The sequence below is a fragment of the Myodes glareolus genome, chromosome 3, assembly GCF_982192425.1.
Source record: "Myodes glareolus chromosome 3, mMyoGla1.1, whole genome shotgun sequence".
Taxonomy (NCBI): Eukaryota; Metazoa; Chordata; class Mammalia; order Rodentia; family Cricetidae; genus Myodes; species Myodes glareolus.
In genome coordinates this window covers 74,151,123-74,173,532 of record NC_142028.1, presented here as the reverse complement: position 1 = coordinate 74,173,532, position 22,410 = coordinate 74,151,123, and positions in this window count along the sequence as shown.

The window sequence follows — 22,410 nt, the reverse complement described above, 5'->3', positions numbered from 1 at the left end:
CCAGACCACCCCCAAATTTTACAATAGCTGAATATCAGATGATACAAATGACAGAGAGGACAGGGGAGCAACCGCTGAGGAAGTGGCCAGAGCCAAAGACCTCTATGGGTCCGGGCATGAGTCTGGGACAACCAAGGCAATAGGCCTGAGCCAGGACCTCTATGGGTCTGGGCATCAGTCTGGGACCTCCAAGGAAGTAGGCAGGAATCAGAGACTTCTGCGGGTCCAAGCATGAGTCTGGGAACTCTGAGGGAGTAGGCCTGAGCCAGGACCTCTGCAAGTTCAGGTGCACCTAAGTCAACCTTTGTGAGACCAACCCCAAGCCAGGGACCTCCGCAGGAGTGAAGCCAGACGATGGGCATTTACAAACACAGGACTGAGCCAGTGACCTAGACTGGAGCTGTCCTGAGACAGTGAACTCCACTGAAGCAGAGCAAACCCCTGAGCTGAGCAACCTCCAGGAACACGGAGTGACCAACCAGGTGACTGGAACCATGGCTTTGACTGCACTAAGAGTAGCAACCATCTGAGCCTTGGATCCATTGGCACCTGGAAGCTTGATCACCAGAGTCGCAGACAGCCCCAACTACACCAATCAGAGGAGAAGATGGGTAGACTAGCTAAGAACACACACAACACCACAAAGAGCAACATGACACCAGTAAAAACTAATGACCCTACAACAGCAAGACCTGAACAACCAAATATAGATAAAGTAGAAGAAAATGACCTAAAAAATAATTTTAGAAGAATGTATGAGAAGAGCTGAAGAGAAGATAAAAGGTGTTGGAGGTGCCTGTGTTCTGGTGGCTTGAAGCCACTCAGGGAGGCCAATTAAATGCTAACATTTTCAAAAAAGAAAGAAAGAAAGAAAGAAAGAAAGAAAGAAAGAAAGAAAGAAAGAAAGACAGAAAGCACAAGCTGAGGAAATTATAGAAACAGAAATCATGAGAAAACAATCAGAAACCACAAATGCAAGCATGAACAGCAGAATATAAGAGATGGAAGAGAGAATCTCAAGTGCTGAAGATACAACAGAGGAAACAGACTCATCAGTCAAAGAAAACATTAAATGTAATAAAAGTCTCCCAACCAAAAAAGCCCAGGACCAACTTGTTTAAGCTCAGAATTCTACAAGATTTTTAAAGAAGAACTAATACCAATACTCCTCAAATTGTTCCACACAATAGAAACAGAAGGAACATTACCAAACTCTTTTTATGAGGCTACAATTATCCTGATACCCAAACCACAGAAAGACATTACTAAGAAAGAGGATTACAATCTCACTCATGAACAATGATGAAAAATATTCAATAAAATACTGGCAAATCAAATCCAAGAATACATCAGAACCATCATCCACCATGATCAAGTTGGCCTCAGCCCAGAGATGCAGGGATGGTTCAACATACAAAAAATCTGTCAATGTAATCCACCATATAAACAAGCTGAAAAATAAAAACCACATGATAATCTCATTAGATGCCGAAAAAGCTTTCGACAAATACAACATCCCTTCATGATAAAGGTCTTGGAGAGAGCAGGGATACAAGGAACATACCTAAGCATAATAAAGGCAATATACAGCAAGCCAACAGACAACATCAAACTAAATGGAGAGAAACTCCCAGCAATCCCACTGAAATCAGGAACAAGACAAGGTTGTCATATATATATATATATTCAATATAGTCCTTGAGATCCTAGCTAGAGCAATAAGACAACAAAAGGAGATCAAGGAGACACAATTCAGAAAAGAAGAAGTCAAATTCTCACTGTTTGTTGATGATATGATAGTTTACATAAGCGACCCCAAAAATTCTACCAAGGAACTTCTACAACTCATAAACACTTTCAGTAATGTAGCAGGATACAAGATTAACTCCAAAGACTCAGTAGCCCTCCTATACACAGATGATAAAAGGGCTGGGGAAGAAATCAGAGAATCAACACCCTTCACAATAACCACAAATAGCATAAAATATCTCAGAATCACTCTAACCAAACAAGTAGAAGACTGGTATGACAAGAAATTTAAATCTTTGAAGAAAGAAATTGAAGAAGACACCAGAAAATGGAAAGATCTCCCATGCTCTTGGGTAGGTAGAATTAACATAGTAAAAATGGCAATCCTACCAAAAGCAATCTACAGATTCAACACAATACCCATCAAAATCCCAGCAAAATTCTTCACAGACCTTGAAAGAATAGTACTCAACTTCATATGGAAAAGCAAAAAACCCAGGATAGTCAAAACAATCCCGTACAATTAAAGAACTTCTGGAGGCATCACAATCCCTGACTTCAAATGTACTACAGAGCTACAATATCGAAAAAAGCTTGGTATTGGCATAAGAACAGACAGGAGGACCAATGGAACCAAATAGAAGATACGGATATTAATCCACACACCTTCAAACCCCTGATTTTTGACAAAGAAGCAAAAAATATCAAATGGAAAACAGAAAGTATATTTAACAAGTGGTGCTGGCATAACTCGATATCAACATATAGAAGATTGAAAATAGACCCATATCTATCACCATGCACAAAACTCAAGTCCAAATGTATCAAAGTTCTCAATATAAAGCCAACCACACTGAGCCTCTTAGAAGAGAAAGTGGGAAGTACACTTGAATGCATTGGCACAGGAGATCACTTCCTAAATATAACCCCAGTAGCACAGACACTGAGACAAACAATAAATGGAACCTCCTGAAACTGAAAAGCTTCTGTAAAGCAAAAGATATGGTCAACAAAACAAAACAACAGCCTACAGAATGGGAAAAGGTCTTCACCAACCCCACATCAGACAGAGGTCAGGTCTCCAAAATATACAAAGAACGCAAGAAATTAGTCATCAAAAGAACAAATAATCCAATAAAAAAATGGGGTATAGACCTAAACAGAGAACTCTTAACAGAGGAATCTAAAATGACTGAAAGACACTTACATAAATGTTTAACATCCTTAGCCATCAGAGAAATGCAAATCAAAACAACTCTGAGATTCCATCTTACACATATAAGAATGGCCAAGATCAAAAACACTGATGACAGCTTATGCTGGTTGGTTGTCAGTTGTGGGGAAAAGGGAACACTTCTGCATTGCTGGTGGGAATGCAAGCTGGTACAACCCCTTTGGATATCAGTGTGGTGATTTCTCAGAAAATTAGGAAACAACCTTACTCAAGACCCAGCAATACCCCTTTTGGGTATATAAACAAAGGATGCTCAATCATGCCACAAGAACATGTGCTCAACTATGTTCATAGCAGCTTTGTTTGTCATAGCCAGAACCCGGAAACAACCTAAATGCCTCTCGACTGAAGAATGGATAAGAAAAATGTGGTACATTTACACAATGGAGTACTACACAACAGAAAAAAATAATAATGACACCTTGAAATTTGCAGGCAAATGGATGGAGCTAGAAAACATTATTTTCAGTGAGGTAACCCAGTTCCAGAAAGAAAATTATCACATGTATTCATTCATAAGTGGTTTTTAAACATAAAGCAAAAAAAAAAACAGCCTACAAATCACAATACCAGAGAACCTAGACAACAATGAGGACACTAAGAGAGACATACATGGATCTAATCTACATGGGAAGTAGAAAAAGACAAGATCTCCTGAGTAAACTGGGAGCATAGGGACCATGGGAGAGGGTTGAAGGGGAGAGGAGAGGAAGGGAGGGGAGCAAAGAAAAATGTATAGATCAATAAAATCAATTTTAAAAATGACAGAAAGAAAACCACAGAATTGATTAAATAAATAAATTTTTAAAAAAATCATGTATCATTGACCCGACAAAGGGTTCTGTCCAGAAACATAAAGATCCCCTATCATTCAACATTTTTTTAAAACCCAACTACAAAATAATTAGTAGGTCATGTGACAGTTTACCTGACAAAGACAGCTGCCACTAAGCCTGACAACCCCTGGGACCCACATACTGGAAGGAAAGGACCAGCTCCTTCGGATTCTCCTCTGACCTCCATACATACACAATTGCCTGTAATTTCAGCTCTAGGAGACCCAACCTCCTCTTCTGGTCCAGGGAAGACACTGTTGAAGAGAAGGGCATACACAAGCTCTCATGGAGACAGTCTAAATTTATACCAACTGATTCACATTTGCTACCCCAACCTTGGACTACCAATCTCAATCAAAACAGTCTGGTACAGAAATGGTTCAGTGGTTAAGAGCACTGGCTACCCTTCCAGAGGACCTGGGTTCAGCTCCCAGCACCCACATGGTGGCTCACAATCTTCTATAACTCTAGTTCCAGGGGATCCGATACTCTCTTCTGACCACTGCAGACACCAGGCAGTCACATGGTACACATACATACATGCAGACAAAACACTCATATGCATAAAATAAATAAATATTTTTAAATAAAACAGCAGTCAATATGGCACTTAGCAAAATGTTAGTCATAAATCAGCCCTTGGTGAACCAATCTCTGTGATAACCAAGTGGTTTATTTGAAATCCTTCCATTGAGGAAACCATCTTTGTATTTAACACCCAGAACTTAAGCTTTATTTGACAGAGAGAGTTGTGATTCTAGGGCTTTGTCTCTCAAAATGAAGGGGATGTTTATGGCACTAGACAACCAGGTCTAGTGTGTGACTCTGCCCAAGGTGCTCCGATGACATCTGGTGGCAGGTTACCTCGATAGCACGAGTAAAATTTTAAGAATCCAAGCTGCAAACTCAGCATGCTACAGCGACACATAGGCACAGATATGGACCAGAATCTCAGGAAATTTCACGACAGTAAAAGATAGAAACTTGAGATCCAAAGTCCTAACCAACTTCAGAAAATGGGCCAAGATACAGTTCAGTTGGTAGAATGCCTATCCAGCATTCCCAAAGCCCCAGGTTTGGAACCTAGCTCTTAAAACTTGATGTGTAAACCAGGCTGATACACATCTATTGTCCCAGCATGAAAGCCAAAGAATTGGGAGTTCAAGATATCATGTGGCAAGTTTGAAGCCAGATTGGGATAAATTAAATCCCTCATGTCTCTCCTAAACAAATCAAATAATAAACTTGGAGTTAATGAAGAAAAGATTCTTCGACAAGGTTACCTGACAGTGATCATCCCAAAAGATATCCAGAACCACCAGCTTGCGCGGTTATCACCACAAACTCACACACACACACGCACGCGCACGCATGCACACAGACACACACACACACACACACACATCTTCAAGGATGTGTGTCTGGCGACTTACTATATGTTCAACCTTGGACTGATATCACTGTGGCCAAGGATGACCATTTTATCTTTAAACATCTCCTTTCATCTCGAACTACCTGAATGGGCTCAGTACACTGCTGTCCCCAAATAAACACCATTGTCATTTATGTAATCCCACTCTGATTGGTTCTGTCATCTAAGATCTCACCAACTGCAGTTAAGGAAATAAGTAAAAAATAATGTAGTATCTGTTTCTTCTTTCACTAATAGACTTCTAAAGAGTTGTTGTTGTTGTTGTTGTTGTTGTTGTTGTTGTTGTTATAGTTTGAAACAATCTCTCTCTACATAGCCCTGACTGTCCTGGAACTCTGGAACTCTCTATGTAGACCAGGCTGGTCGTGAATTCACAGAGATCCTCCTGTCTCTGCCTCCCAAGTGCTGGGATTAAAGGAATGTACCACCATAACATGCTGGTTTCTTTAAAATTTTGATTTATGTGTACAATAGGTGTGTAGATGCCCACATAGGCCAGCAGATGGCGGCAAAGTCCTCTGGAAGAGCAGGAAGTACTCTTAAACCCTGAGCTGTCAACCCAACCCCTTCAATAGACTTCTTCATCTGGAACTGAGGAAGCGGCTGCTTGGGATATAGACAAGCCTTTAGGATTCCCTCGGAGTGAGGCATGCAGGTCCGTAAGATGGAAGCAGTTTTCTTCAAGAAAGCGTCAAGAAAAATGCTAAAATTTGCTGTGCACCGTCTTCCTCCATCCCTCTTCCACCCTCCCGTCTGGAAATGTGTGACAGGGACAGAATGTATGTTCTCACAGAACCCTTCATGCTGAAGGTGAGCAGAAAGCAGTTGGAATTTCCAGAGCTTCAGGAGGGGAAAGTCACCATGTCAGCCCTCTATGAACTATTTCCAGACACTACCTCGGAAGGAAAAACGTTAACCCACCTGACTCTGAGTTGTTTGGGATTTCTGTTACTTTCCCCAAGTTCATCTTAACTGCACAATCCAAGCACAAGAGCCCTCAGCAACTCCAGGCTCTTACTTGGTAATCCATCCCTGAAAGACTGAAAACAAAAAAATGCAGACTGACTCGAAGAAAGATAAGGGACAGAGTGAGTAGCTTCAATGTTTTCCTCGTGTTCAAGTTCTGTCTCCCTGAAGGAGATGGGAGTAAATATGCAAGAGAATACAAGAGTGTCCCCCTCAAAATTACCCCCACACGGACACAATGAGGAACAGGGTCTGCCTGGGCCTGAATGCCTACTTCAGTTCCTATCGTCCTATGAATCCTTATCTTACCTGCTACCCAGTCTTGCTGGTGACTCCTTAATCTTCTCCATTTGGCCACTTCTTCCTTTTTTAAAGTTTTTAAATAATTTTTCCTTTAATTTCACTTTTGCGCATTTTGCCATCATGTATGTTGGTGCTCAAGGCAACCGGAAGAGGGCAGCAGATCCCCTGAAACTGGAGTTAGAGATGGTTGTGGGCCGCTGTTTGGGTGCTGGGTATCAAATCCAGGTCCTCTCCAAGAGCAGCCAGTGCTCTTAACCCCTGAGCCATCTCTCCAGCCCCCAAGTTACTTCTTTCTCTCCCTATTGTCCCTGTTTCATGCTGGGAGGATGAGGATATAGATTTCAGATTAGATTTTTGAGGCCAGGTATCTAGATCAGGAAGCCAGTCCCTGAGCCAAAACCCTTGTGGCCTTAAACAAATTATTGCTTAATTTAGGTCTCCACTTCCTAATCTAGACAATGAAGATAACCCCAATCTCATATGGTTGTTGAGAGCAATAAAGAGGGCAGTCCTCACAAAGTATTTAGATAATGCCTGGCAATACGTGGTCATGTGGGCTAAGACAGTGTGTGTGTGCGCGTGTGTGTGTGTGTGTGTGTGTGTATCTGTCTGTCTGTCTGTCTCTCTCTCCCTCCATTTCCTCCTCCCCCACCCTCCCCGTCACCGTGTAGCATGAGTAATAAAAACCCAGAGACAGATATTGGGGCTCAACCTGAAGATCAGAAAAGCAAAGCAGCCAGCTACTGACTCTTACCTCTCTACCTCAAACCGAAATGGCGATCCTGCCTCCACGAATCTCTAGAATGAGACTGAGGTGATCTTCAGGCAAGCTCTATTTATTAAAATACAAAGGAAATTCCACTACATCACTGGGCTGAAACTGCCTTCTTACTGACTTCAGCATATCCACATTCCCTTGCTTACATCATATTCCAGGCTGTTGCCAGTGTGATTTCTTTCTAGAAACAAGTCTCCTTCTTTAGCCTGTGGTGAGCTGGGGTTACAGCTTGTACCACAGTGCTTGCCTTAGAAGGATTTCTAGGTAGAAAGTGACAGTCAGAGTCTAGAATAATCACATTAGTAATAGCACTAAAAATATACACATACATGCACACACACACACACACACACACACACACACACACACACACACACACTGGTCTGACAGGATGGCTTGCTCCCAGCCTGACAATTTAAGTTCAGTCCTCAGAACCCACATGATGGAAGGAGAGAACTGACTACCACAAGCTGTCCTCTGAAAAAGAAAGAAAATCTGGGTGGTGATGGCACACACCTGTAATCCCAGCACTCAAGAAGCAGAGGCATGTGACCTCTGAGCTGGAGGCCAGCCTGATCTACAGAGTGAATTCCAGACAGCCAGGGCTACACAGAGAAACCTTGTCTTGGAAGGAAGGGATAGTGGGGAAGTGTCCTCTGACTTCCCCATGTGGTCTGTGGCCTGTGCATGCCCACACATACACACACACACACAATAAATAAGTGTATTTAAAAATACTCCTATGGAGCTTACTGCCTTCTAGGGGAAAGCCATACTTCTTAGTATCGTATAAACCTTTTACTCTCTGACCCTCTGACCTCAGTTGACTCCTTTGCAGTGTATGAAAAGATATCTTCCTGAGGGTAACACGGTTGTATAAACACAGCCCCAGAGTCCAAATCCCCAGCATCAAGGAGTTCCTCAATTAACATCACTGCCTGGATAATTATTGCTAATTGCTGGATATTGACATTACTACAGACACTATCATTAAATAAATTTGTTATATGTAAGTTATCCAAATGACTTGGCACAACACCCAGAAAAAGGAGGGGAGGTGAGGGAGGGGTAACTGTAGAAATAATTACATTTTTTTAGAAAATCACATAGAAATCTGTGTGGGGTGTGTGTGTGTGTGTGTGTGTGTGTGTGTGTGTGTGTGTGTGTGTTTGAACAGGGAAGTCTTCCCAGACTACAGCAGGAACAATATAGCTCTTTTCCAAAAGTACAGAGCTGATCCCCCACAGGTGCCACACAAGCCTGCACCCCCACATTGTCATCCCCCACAGGAAGTGCGGCCACACCAACAAGCTCTGCCACCCAACAGAAGGCCAAGTAAAGGAGAGGGTGGCCAGATGGGCCAACGCTCCTGGGACCCCAGCAAAGACCCCCCCCTCCACTGACTGACAAGAGAAAAGAAACAGTGCAGTACTGACACAAAACCAGGCCTGGAGTAGCCAGTGGGACGTGATCGAGTCAGAACCAGGCCCATGGAGCTACAGTCGCCTGATATTTTGACAAAGATGCCAAAAATATACACCAGAAAAAAGAGCCTTTTCAACAAATTATGCTAGGAAATTTGGATGCCCTCGTATAAAAGGTCAGATCTAGCTTGAGGGTTTCCATTACTGTGAAGAGACAACATATCCACAGCAATTTTTTTGTTTGTTTTTCTTGTTTTGTTTTGTTTTGTTTTGTTTTTCAAGACAGGGTTTCTCTGTGTAGCCATCCTGGCTGTCCTGGAACTTGCTCTATAGACAAGACCAGCCTCAACCTCACTGTCTGTCTTTGCCTCCTAAGTGCCAGGATTAAAGGTGTGCACCACCACTGCCCAGCCACAGCAACTCTTATAAAGGAAAAACATTTCACTGGAGTGGCTTACATTTTCAGAGGTTTAATCCATTATCATCATGGTGCGATGTGATGGCATGCAGACAGGCAAGGTGCTAGAAAAGTAGCTGAGAGTACTACATCTTGATATAAAGGCAACAGGAAGTGGTCTCATACACTGGGTATGTATGACTTGAGCACAGAAAACCTCAAAGCCTGCCTCCACCGTGATACATTTCCTCCAAGGCCACACCCACTCCAACAAAGCCACACCTCCTAATAGTGCCACTCCCTTCAGGGCCCATTTCCTTTCAAACCGCCACAGCTCACTCTGAGTGGAAATCAATTTAAAGGGCTTGAAGATCTTCACATAAGGTGTGCAGCATCAGGAAGGCACGTCAGGATGTAGCACAGACACGCATTTTCTGAAAGGGATGCCAAAAGCTGCAGAACTGACCCGAGGAACGGAGCTACACGTAATTCCAAAACTTCTGCACACTGCTGCACAATCCGCAGAGTAAAGACACAGCCCCCAGATGGGGGCCAGCTCTGCCATCACACATCCAACAGAGATCAATGCCTACAATGTGTGGGAACCTCAAAATGGGATGCAGCTATGGCTCAGCCTACGATCATCCATAACACCTGGTGAGCCAGGTGAGGCACGCCTGCTAGCCAAGCACTCTGGAAGTGGAGACAGGAGGATGAACAGTTCAAGGTCATGCTCAGCAATGTAGCAGTTTGGGGACAACTTGGGACGCATAAGACTCTGTCTTTAAAAAATAAATAAAATTAATAAATAAATAGGGAAACGAAATAAACAGAGAGTTCTCAGAAGATGAAGGAAGCAAAAATGGCCAAGAAAAGGTATTTGGAAATGTTCAACATTCTTAGTCATCAAGGAAATGTAAATCAAAGTCACAGTGAGATTCCGGCTCCAGTCAGAATGGTCTCTGTGCTGGCTGGTTTAATGTCAAACCTTAACACAAAGTAGAGTCACTTGGGAGAAAGAAACCTCAGTTGTGAAAATGCTGCCACTAGATTGGCCTGTGGGAAAACCTGTGGTGCATTTTCCTGATTGATGATTGATGGGGGAGGGTCCAGCAGTTATGGGCAGCACCACCCCTAGGCTGGTGGCCATGGGTGCTGTAAGAAAGCAGACTGAGCAAGCCATGAGGAGCAAGCAGTATGCAGCAGCACCCTTCCAAGGCCTCAGCATCAGCTCCTGCCTCCAGGCTCAACCATCTAGCTTAAGTTCCTGCCTTGGCTTCCCTCAACAGACTGTAACTCTAGATGCATAAGCCAAAGTCTTTCCCTCCTCAAGTTACTTTTGACTTTGGTGTTTCATCACAGTCACGGCGACCCTGACTAAGACGGTCATCACTGAGAAAACAAATACGAACAACAGAGATAGCTGGGCAGTCTTGTAGAGGACAGGAGTTCAGTTCCCACATGGTGACTCACAACATAATTCCAGTTCCAGGGCCCTGTCTTCTTCTGGCCTCTACTCTTACCTGAACACATATAACTGCTCTTCCAGAGGACCAAGGTTCAATTCCTAGCCCCGACATGTCAGCTCACAACTGTGTGCAATTCCAGTTCCAGGGGATCTGACACCCTCATACAAACATACATGTAAGCAAAACACCAATGCACATAAGTGAAAAAAAAGTAAAATGTGGTATATATTCACAATGGAGCATTATCCAATCATAAAGAAAAATAAAATTGGTGTTGGAGAGATGGCTCAGTGGTTAAGAGCACTGGCTGCTCTTCCAGAGGACCCGGGTTTGATTGCCAGTACCCACATAATGACTCACAACCGTCTGTAACTCCATCTCAAGGAATCTGACAGTGAATTCTGGCCTTCTCGATACCAGACACCACACCCTTGTGATGCAGACAAACACTTATACACATGAAATAATACAACAGATTTAAAATAAGAATGAAAATTACAAGAAAATGTGCAAGTAGAGGCCAGAGGTCAGCCTGAGGAAGTCAGTTTTCTCTTTCCAGGTCATAGAAATCAAACTCAAACCACCAGACTCAGTCTCGGGTTTCATCTCAGGCTCAGTCTCCAGCTCAATCCCAGGCTCAGTCCCAGGCTCAGTCTCCAGCTCAGCCCCAGGCTCGGGCCCAGGCTCAGGCCCAGGCTCAGGCCCAGGCTCAATCTCAGGCTCATTCTCAAGCTTGGGCCCAGGCTCAGCCCCAGGCTCGATCCCAGGCTCCGTCCCAGGCTCTGTCCCAGGCTCAGCCCTAGGCTCGATCCCAGGCTCAGTCTCAAGCTCAGTCCCAGGCTCTGTTTTAGGATTGTTCCTAGACTTAGTCCCAGGCATGTTCACCCACTGAGTCATCTCATCAGTGGCCTGAAGATTTTAGTTTTAACCAAGTGTCTGTGTTAGTTGGCTTTATATCTTCCCATTACTGAAATAAATTCCTGAGAGAAACAATTTACAAGTAGGAAAGGGGAGGGCTGGGGAGGATATAAAAGTTCATTGACAGACATTTAAAAGAACCAAATGAATGCTTAACAACACACCACGTTCACAGACTGGAAGGCTCAACATTGTAAAAAATGACATGGTTCCCCCAAATTAATCTATCAACTCAATATAAATCCAATTACAATTCCAACTGTCTCATTCAATTTCTAACTTTCCAGTCTCACTCGAGGAGTTTGTGGGTGATGGGAAGGGGAATTCCTGAAAAGAAGCTGTAAGCACAAACACTGGCTGACTAACTGACAGAGAACTTCAATGACATGAAGAAAATGTTTCAAGTCCAGAGACGAATTATCTTGGGGCACAGTTACCCTCTGTGTGTGACATAACATCTTCATGACCATTAGAGAAACCCTTTGGTTGTACAGACGCCAAGGCCCCTACCTTTCTAACCAAAAGTCTAAGAATGCCATCCAATAGCATGAAGCTTCTAGATGGATCCCCTACTTGGTTGCCACCTGCCTGATGGTCCCACCAGCACAAGTGAAAAGAGTCTTGGTCTACAACTTTCTCTGTTCCCACCAACACAAGTGAAAAGAGTCTTGGTCTACAACTTTCTCTGTTGTGTTGCTATACAACTTCATGAACCTGTTAATTGAGATGAACCACAGTGGTATGGGATATCCTTGTGCTTTTATTGGTTAATGAATAAAGCTTCTTTAGCCTATGGCAGGGCAGAATATAGCCAGGCTGGAAAAGATATAGAGAGAGTAGGGTAAAGTCAGAGAGACATCATGTAGCTGTGGAAGGAGAAAGATGCTCAGAACTTTTATAGGTAAGCCACAGCCTCGTGGCAACACACAGATTAATAGAAAGGAGTTATTCAAGATGTAAGAGCTAGCTAGAAATGTGCCTGAGTCATTGATTGAACTGTGTTGTAATTAATACAGCTTCTGTGTGATTATTCAGGTCTGGGTGGTTGGGAAACAAAAAGCACTCTTCACCTACAAAATGGTGCCCATACATTTGGGGCTAATCCACACGGCCAGCCACACACGTCAGGTCCAGGGGTTTGTATGCCTGCTCAGGGTGAGAAGAAAAGGGGCTGAGAGTATGCCTGCTGCTCGGCACCCCTGCCTGGGAAAGCAGCTGGATTGGGTCTGCTAGGCATACACAGGCAGGAAAGCATGGTGGATTCCCAACGCCATACACAGAGATATTTCCAGGCCCCATGGTGCACTACATGGCAGATTTAGCTTTTACCCAGATGAAAAGGGTTTATGTGCTACACGGTGCTTTCCAGAGTTGAAGTGGTGAGCAGTCCCAGAGCTGGTGGTAAATATACCTCTGCCATACTGAAAGGCCAAGAGAGGTGGAGCCAACATCCAGGACTGCTGCAACCACATTTCTTACCATTTTTCCTTGTCAGATACACAGTAGGACAGATTCAGACATAAAACACCTCTAAACGAGACACAGTGTGTTTAAAAATGTACATAGACTTAGGAGAAAGAGGAAAAAGAATATAGACAGTTATAAAAAAAAAGTAAAGTCTATAAAGAGACAGTAAAAGTAATATAAAAGAGTACAGACAGTCATAGATTAAAAGAGTAAAGAAAAATAAGCCATGTAAAGATGGAAAACACACAGAGAGTCTGGATTATGTATATTATTGTGTTCTTTGAATTTTTTAACTACAGAGAGATATTTGTTTCTGGGGGCTGTTAAATTAAACCCACATAAAGGTATCTTGACTTCAAAATTTGTGTCTAAGGATATTTTGCTTTGGAAAAGAGATTCTGCTTTTGTTTCCACAGAAGATGAGAACCTGTAGATTCCTTCCAGGCTAATGTGGTTTGATGGAACAAGACCCCCAAAAGTTCTTCATGAATCCTAAAAGTACTTCAATCAACAAAAAGCAGGAAGCAGTTTAGATAAAACAACGCCAAAATTCCCAAAAATGATTATTTATAAATGCTATTTTCACTCTAAAAGGGTTGATTATAAGTGATTAATGGGCACAGTCAATTTCTAAAAAAATAAATAAGGAATATATGATATAGAGATGAATACTTTGTATTGGTATGGACCTCGGTCTATTGATACAAATTTAAGGTCTATTTGTTACACTGTGTATATGCATTTCTGCTCTGTTTGAGGTAGTAAGTTTGTGCATCTTATTTTAAAATGTAATGTGTAGTTAAGAAATACAGATTAATAGATAGTCATCTATAATTGTCGAATTGTAGCTATTTTAGTTAGATTTTCTAGATGTACAGATATATTCCAGGTAGATAGGCATTCTTTAAATCTTTCAAACACCTACAGAATATGGCATTTTAAATGTTTTAAGAATTTAGACTTTTTTCGACAGTGAGACATGTCTGCTTCTGGAAGCACCAATTTCTTCAGAGAGGTTAATGGGTATCAAAGGAACTTGCTATGGAATTTACCTTCAATGTGACAAGGCTAGCCATTTGGGCAAGAAACTGCTCTTGCCTGAACTGCTTAACAGTATGCTGTATATAAACTGGGTATGCCCACAGAAAAATAACTGCTAAACTTGCCTAAAGAAGGTGAGACAATCCTTCAGGGTTTCTACTTCATGAAAGAATCTGCCAGACATTCTGTAGAATACATAAGAAAGTAACTGACAAATTGCCAATATAGGCAAAGCAGTCTTTCAAATTCTCTGCTTCATGGAAAAGTCTGACAGATACTATGGCCAAAGACTGAAGATGGATGCTCTAACATTACAGAAGAACTTTGGGTGACTATTCAAGCGGTGAGATGTCTCTATAAGTTCTAGAGTTTTGGAAGTTGCTTACAATGCACTTTCTGCTTGCTTAGGTAATATTATATCTTTCTAGGATCTTTGATGGAGTTGAAGAATAGATAGTTATAATTATATATATTATATATGTATATATATAGTTATAATAAAGGATATATTAAACATAAAACTTTAGGCTCACAAAGATAGGATTGATGATAGAGTATTTTTCTTAATTTGCCAAATGTAAATGAACTAAATATTGTAACTATAATTCTTGCTTGATAACTGTTTTCTGTATGTAATTTTATTATGTTAAAGTTAAAACCTTCCTTTTTATTTAGACAGAAAAGGGAGATGATGTGGGATGTTTGGTGTGGGAGAATTATCTGTATTCTGTCAATCATGTATTTTAATAAAACGCTGATTGGCCAGGCAGGAAGTATAGGCAGGTCAACCAGACAGGAAGTAGAGACGGGGCAATGAGAATAGAAGTATTCCAGGAAGGAGGAAGTTCCTCCGCCATTCCTGCCCAGATCACTGAAGAAGCAACATGTAAGCTGCCCCCGCTGGAAAAGGTACTGAGCCATTATAGCTAACACAGATAATGATAATGGATTAATATAAGTTACAAGGACTAATAAGAAGCCTGACCTAATGGACCAATCAGTTTTATAATCTTATGGAGTCTTGTGTGTGATTTTCTTTGTTGCTTGCCGGTTGTGGGGTACTGGGAGGGACAGAAACCCCAACAAGCTGGCCCCTCATGTTACAGATGGTGCCCACATGGATAACTGAATCCGCGGAAAGCCTGAGAAAGCTTGGGAAAGAATAGAGTAAAGCATGGTTTCTTGGTCGCAGCAATTTCTCGGGTCTGCTCTGGTTGCTAGAGGCAAGCAAGTGCTCTCATCTAAGAGAGGCTTCCTGACTCAGTTTTAGCTGCAAAACCCTGTAGCTCATTAAGAGGTCCTGCCACGAAACACTTAAACGGTGTTGATGAAAAGTTGAAGGCATGCTTTTCGGTTTTCAGCCGTAGCAGGAAAAAAGCTGCACTGTTTTAAAATGCCGGCTTTCTGGGCTGTTCTGCCAGGACAAACTCTGACTCTTGCAGGCAGGCAGTCCAACTGAGTGTAGTCTGTGAGCAGAATGCTGCAGCTTGCTTGCTGGCAGGGACCTTGAACTGGCACAGATATGTAGCAATGAAAATGGCTCCAGTAGTACCTCTGCCACGAGGCTGGAAAGCTAAGAAATGGGCTAGATCCAGCCATCAAAGCCACGGCTTTCATCCTCTCCTTAAAGACTCCTATAGTCAGAAAAAGAGAGATATATAGTAAAAGAAAGATTCAAAGTTGAAGAAAACCTCTAAATGGTTTACAGTGTGTTAAAAATATATGCAGGCTGAAAGTTAAAGTTCTTAAAGTTAAAAGGAAAGAAAGAGAGTAGTTGGGTGTGGTGGTACACACCTTTAATCCCAATGCCTGAGAGGCAGAGGCATATTGACCGCTGTGACTTCAAGGGGTAGAGGTAGATTGACCTCTGTGACTTCAAGGTGTGGTAGTGCACACCTTTAATCCCAATGCCTGGGAGGCAGGGACAGACAGACCTCTGTGAGTTCAAGATGTGGTAGCACACACCTTTAATCCCAGCACTGGGGAGGTAGAAGGATCTCTGTGAGTTCAAGGACAGCCTGGTCTACAGAGTTATTCCAGGACAAAGATATACAGAGATCCTGTCTCAAAAAGTAAAAGTAAAAATAGAAGAAATAGAGGTTAAAATAAAGATGGAAAATATACAAAGAATCTTGATACTGTATGCTATTATGCTCTCTTTGAATTGTTTGAATGCTGAGGAAGGAGCAACAGCTGCTAAAAGACTTTTGTTTATAAATGCTGCTGAACTAACCCAAGATAGGCATTTTGAAAATACCTTGGCTTCAAAACTGAAGTCAAAAGGTATGTTACTTTGGAGAAGAGATTTTCTTTTTGTTTCCACAGAAAATGAGAGGCAGTAGATTCATTCTGAGCTAAGAAAAATCAGATTTGATCAAGGAAGACCACCCGAGAAATCTCCAGTAGGAAAAGATGACCCAGATGTCTGAGTTCTACATCCAGAACAGATTCAAGACTGCTGCCTGAGATGATCAAGATTCACAGGATACTCCAATCAGGACATGAATATAACTCTAAATTTTCTTTAGGTCCCCATAAGATCATCAGTGCCCCAACCAGCAGGAAGTAGCCTGGAATACTACACCCACATTCCCAAAAAAATGGACTATGGATAAGGGGAAATGGTGTGGGAGAATTATCTGTATTCTGTCAATCATGTATTTTAATAAAACGCTGATTGGCCAGGCAGGAAGTATAGACAGGTCAACCAGACAGGAAGTAGAGGCGGGGCAATGAGAATAGAAGTATTCCAGGAAGGAGGAAGTCCCTCTGCCATTCCTGCCCAGATCACTGAAGAAGTAACATGTAAGCTGCCCCCGCTGGAAAAGGTACTGAGCCATTATAGCTAACACAGATAATGATAATGGATTAATATAAGTTACAGGGACTAATAAGAAGCCTGACCTAATGGGCCAATCAGTTTTAAAATCTTATGGAGTCTTGTGTGTGATTTTCTTTGTTGCTTGCCGGTTGTGGGGTACTGGGAGGGACAGAAACCCCAACAAGTTGGCCCCTCATGTTGCAGATGTTCTTCTGTATATGTGTTGCTTTTATTGGTTAATGAATAAAGCTACTTTGGCCTATGGCAGAGCAGAACATAGCCAGGAGGAGAGAGGGGAAGTAAGCGGAGTCAGAGAGATACCATGTAGTTGCCAAAGGAGAAAGACACTCAGAACATTTACAGGTAAAACATAGTCTTGTGGCAACACACAGATTAATAGAAATGGGTTAATTCAAGATGTAAGAGCTAGCTAGAAATATGCCTGAGTCATTGGCCAAACAGTGTTGTAATTAATATAACTTCTGTGTGATTATTCTGGTCTGGGCGGCTGAGAAACAAAAAGCAATCTCTGCCTACACCACAGTATTGTGGAAACCAAGGTCTCTCATACTTGGTTCCATATCTTTTGTTCCTCTGAGGGAGGGCTGTTTCTTTCAACAGAGCAAAGCCATTAACTTTGCTAAGATATCATGACCTTTAGGAAACACCTAGCAGGGGCTGGAGAGATGGCTGAATGCTCAGTTCAGAGCACTGGCTGCTCTTTCAGACGTTGGCTCGATTCCCAGCACCCACCTGAAGGCTCACAATCACCTGCATCCCCAGTTTCCGTGCATCTGATGACCTCTTCTGGCCTATGCAGGCACACATGGGGTGCACAGTCATGCATGTAAGCAAAATACCCAGATGGCTTACAAAATAAAGTCAAATAAAAGATTTTAAGTTAAGAAAAAAATAGGAAAAGCAAAAAACAAATACTCAGCAGTGAGTTTGGAGATGGAATTAATCAACACTGTAGTAAATTCGGGAATACCTTGGGTTTTGCTCGGATCTTTTTCTAAATTTAGTTAGGATTTCATAATAGTGCCATAAGATTAGGCAAACTAGCCAGCAGCCTGTGTAGAAACCAGAGTCACACCCACAACTACGCAGGAGCCACCCTGAGGAAGGAGCCAGTACTCCAGGTCAGCGCGGAGGAAAGGAAAACCTTTTAAATTGCTTTTCCTCTGTAGGCTTCTCACATCCTCAGTTCAGAGAAGAAAGCAGAACTCAGCCAGGCGTGATGGTACGTGGTGGCATGCAGTGGCACACGCCTGCAGTCCCAGAACATGGGAAGTGAAGGCAGGAGGGTGAGCCATTTCCTGAGACCGTGTCTGAAAAAGAAAAACAGAACATTTTTGTGAGGCAGGAGGACTGCAGCTCTGGATTTGGGTGGGAAATGGTTCTCCCCCCGCAAGCCAACTCCTATTCAGCTAAGCAGTTCCTTCCAGGAGGATGTGGGCAAAAACTCACAAGACTTTATGATGTCCCAGTCACCCATCCTAAGACGTCACTGCACGAATCAACAAAGCCTCTTGCTGCTCTGAACAGAAATAGTTTGCAGAGAGGCTCTGGTGTATCACAGGAGGCAGCCAAGAGCGTTTCAAAGTCAACTCTGACCTGCAGGAAATGAGCCATAAACCTGTGGGGTTCCCAACAGGATGATCCTTTAAGTCAAAGCAGGAATCTGGGCTCCTCTGAGAAAACACCAACTTGATGTCCATCAGGAAACCCGCACAGTGTGGACCTAACACAGCTGGCTTCAAGGGTGCCGAGGTACCACGGAGACCTGTTTCCAGGGCTGGTGAGACGGCTGAGTGGACAAAGCCGTGCAGGTCTGATGACATGGCTCAATTCCTAGAACACACAGCGGAAGGAGAGAATGGATTCCCACACGCTGTCCTCTGACCCCCACACACACCCTGTGGGGTGTGCACGCACGATCAATTATTGAATGTATTTTTAAAAATCAATTTTTCCAACTCCAGTAGGGCCACTGAAAGCAGACCACGCACCAAGTGTGCCTCAGCATCCCCAGCGCTTCCTGTGATTAACTGAGATCTGCTAAGTGTCCCCAGGTTGTTCCCAGCCTGGCCAGCATGTCCTCTTCCCTTCTTCCTCTGGAAATGTCCCTCCCTCCTTGGCAGGAGACTTGTTTTGTTTTGGTTTAGTTTGGCTTGTTATCAAGACAGGGCTTCTTTGTGTAGCCCTGAAACTCACTGTGTACACCAGGCTGGCCTTGAACACCCAGAGATTTACCTGCTACTGCTTCCCAAGTGCTGGGATTAAAGGCACGTGCCCTCTTGCCCTCCTGTATCCGTCTCATTTAAATTAAGCACTGTGACTATATCCTGAACCACTCAAAGCCCAGAAGAACACACCCTTTGAGCTGCATTTGTGGGTAGTTTGTTGTATTTTTTCCAGGAGTCAAAAATTCTCGAACTGGTGCGGAACAAACATAGACAACTACTGGAAAAACATTCTAGGAATGAGGAACAGAACGTGCAAAGGCACACAGTACAGAGAGAACATCACGTCTTGGCAGAACAAGAAATCAGTATGATCAGAACAAAGGTCTGGATGTGGACAGCAAACTTGGAGCGGGAGGCAAGACTATGAATTATTATTAAGTTTTCTGCTTTGTCTGGTTGAGAACACACCCTCCTCCAGCCTGTCCCTTAAGATGGTTCTGGCTCTGCTCCTGGCTCATTCCTTTGCACCCATCTTACTCAGCTGTAAACAACAGGGCAGATCTGTCATCTCTGGCACCCTGCTGGGACGGTTCTAGCTCCCTCGGTCTTCCCCAGTCTTCTGCTCTGTCTCAACTCAGGGACCTCCACAGGTCTGCCTTCCCTTTCCGCTAGGCCTTGTAAAGCTCCTGCAGTCACTAAGCATAGACAATCGAAAGATTCCTCCTATCTGCCCCCTACCTCTGGAAAATCGCTCTCTAATTGTGTTTAACAGCTGGAAACTGTTGTTTCACGTGATAGAAAGACAAGTCTGGCCTCTGTGCGCCGCCCTGACACCCGCGTCCCCACAGCCGCTAAAGCTGCTAGTGCTGCACTCAGCTCCCTGCTCTCAGAATGCAGAATGCGTGACGTGGCTTCCAACCAGGCTCAAGACAAAGTTTCCTGTATTGGATGTGTTCTGGAATTCATTTGCCGATCGCTTGTGCTGTGATTCGAGAGCCTTCGTCGTATCAGAAAAGGAGGGCAGTGTTAGTCCACAGCACGCAGCGTCAGTATCTGCAAATATCACAGTCAAACACCTTTGGCAAGCAGGGCTTCTGCACACCGAGCAGCTACGGTCATTGAATGTGACTTTGGAAATAAAGAATGTGAGGGCTGTGGGGTATGTGGGTTTCCTCTGGGTGTGTTAGAGAACTTAGCAAAAGCCTGTGATGAAGCCAGAGCTTCAAGGTACATGGACAGAATGCAAGAAAACATGGGGTCTTAAGGGAATGAACCCAGGCTGGTGTCAAACTTGCAATCCTTCTGCCTCCGCCTCAAAGGCTGGTATCTCAGATGTGCACCATTGTGCTTAGCCGGGATTTTATTTCTTATAATGCAAAGTCTAGATTTCTGAAAACCCCAAACCAGAATCTGCTCTTGTGGGTGACCAAACTACATATAAATTAAATTCACCTCTTTTTCAGCGTGACTGAGAGATCGTATTGGTGGTAAAGAAACGATGGATTATGAGGTTATAAGATTATGATGGGAATGTTGGGTAAATTTCAACGCTTTCAATCCCCAAATTGTACCAGTCAGTGTTCCGTCACCAACAAAAACAGCCCTTCCACCCATTGAAGATGGCAGCTAAGGCAGGTATGGTGCACTGGGGAGGCAGCAGCAGATCTCCACTAGCCCGGTCTACAGAGTGAGTTCCAAGACAGCCAGAGCTGCACAGAAAGACCTTGTCTCAAAAAAAAAGGGGGGGGGGAAGGGAAGAGAAGGGAAGGGAAGGGAAGGGAAGGGAAGGGAAGGGAAGGGAAGGGAAGGGAAGGGAAGGGAAGGAAGAGAAGAGAAGAGAAGAGAAGAGAAGAGAAGAGAAGAGAAGAGAAGAGAAGAGAAGAGAAGAGAAGAGAAGAGAAAAAGTCACCTTCTCCCTTCACAGTGGTTGTATAATCAGCTTGTCTGAGGTAGCCACCTCCAGGGGCAGACATTCCAATTGTTCTTCAGACCCACGCTCAGGTCCCAACACTACCACACACATGGCAATGCTTGGGTCCTAACAGATCCAAAGAGAAGGACTACAGAGCATGCCTGGAAAACAAACACCAGAAGCAGCAAACCCCAGGCTTTACCAGTTTGTGTCTGAAAATCCCTGGGGAATATTTATCATATTTTAAGGCTGTTACAGCAGGGAGAAAGAAATTAATTTTTTTACATGTATTATTTATTTGTTTGTCTCAGGCTTGGGGATATATATGCCATTAGTACACATGGAGAGAAGTCAGAAAGGGGCTTGGAAGAGGCTGTTCTCTCCTTCCACAGAGTGGGTTCCAGGTTCAGGTTGTCAGACTTGGTCCCCTTACCTACTGAGCCATCTCGCCAGTTCAGAAACATAATTTTTTATTTTGATTATGCTGAATTTATTGATTAGATATGTGAACTTGATATAAGTTTGTTCATCTATAGAAAGCTTACTGAAATGGTTGGCTGAATCCTTAACCATGAGCCTACACTAAGTTAAGAAATGCCCAGACTTCCTTGATACACTGAAGGGCAAGCTCTTCAAAGGCTCGGAAAACCGGGAACCGCACTCAGCAAGAAGCCCCAACCTCAGAGAGCGAGCATTTTCCTGGCAGGGTGAGCAGTATGCCTCCTCTGAACTGCACCCACCCTCCAGGCCTTTGTCAAAACCTACCCTTCGCCAATGCATGGAGCTGTGCTGAACTAGCAAACAGTGCCTGCCACCCTGCTGAGACATTTATGTCCAGGAAGTGTGGGAGGGGAGCATTCCACAGAAATTAGCTCACCTACCATTTTGTGAAAGCTCTTGCTTCCAGTTGTATCTGATACCTCCAAGCATCCCCTCCACGGTGAAGGAAGAAGTGAGCAGCCTTTGGAGTGGGCCAGCCCTGGAGATCTAGCCCGTGGGGCGCCATGCTATAGCGCATGCTACCACAGGGTGGCAGCATGGTGCCTTGGAAAGTTGCCCGGTTTCAAAAACGACGGGTGACCTTGAGTTTCAGGGATGGTGTGGAAAGCAAAAACAGGCAGCTTCCTCATAAGGTTACAGCAATTATAAAGTGAAGCAACAGACAAGAAAGTTCTTTGAGGTGTACATCTCTGGGTGTCAGTCCAGAGTAAAACTTGCCCCGGATTGTCAAAACTCTCTCTCTCTCTCTCTCTCTCTCTCTCTCTCTCTTCCTTAACTTTTATCATAGATACAGAATTATTACATAAAAACAGCAGTGGGACCAGTGAGAAAGGCGCTTGTGGGACAAGTCTGATAACTGGACTTAGATCTCCCGGACTCACATGGTAGGAGAACTGCAAGCAGCCCCATTATCATCTGACCTCCACATACACAAACATGCACGCGCGCGCACGCGCGCGCTACAGTAATAAAG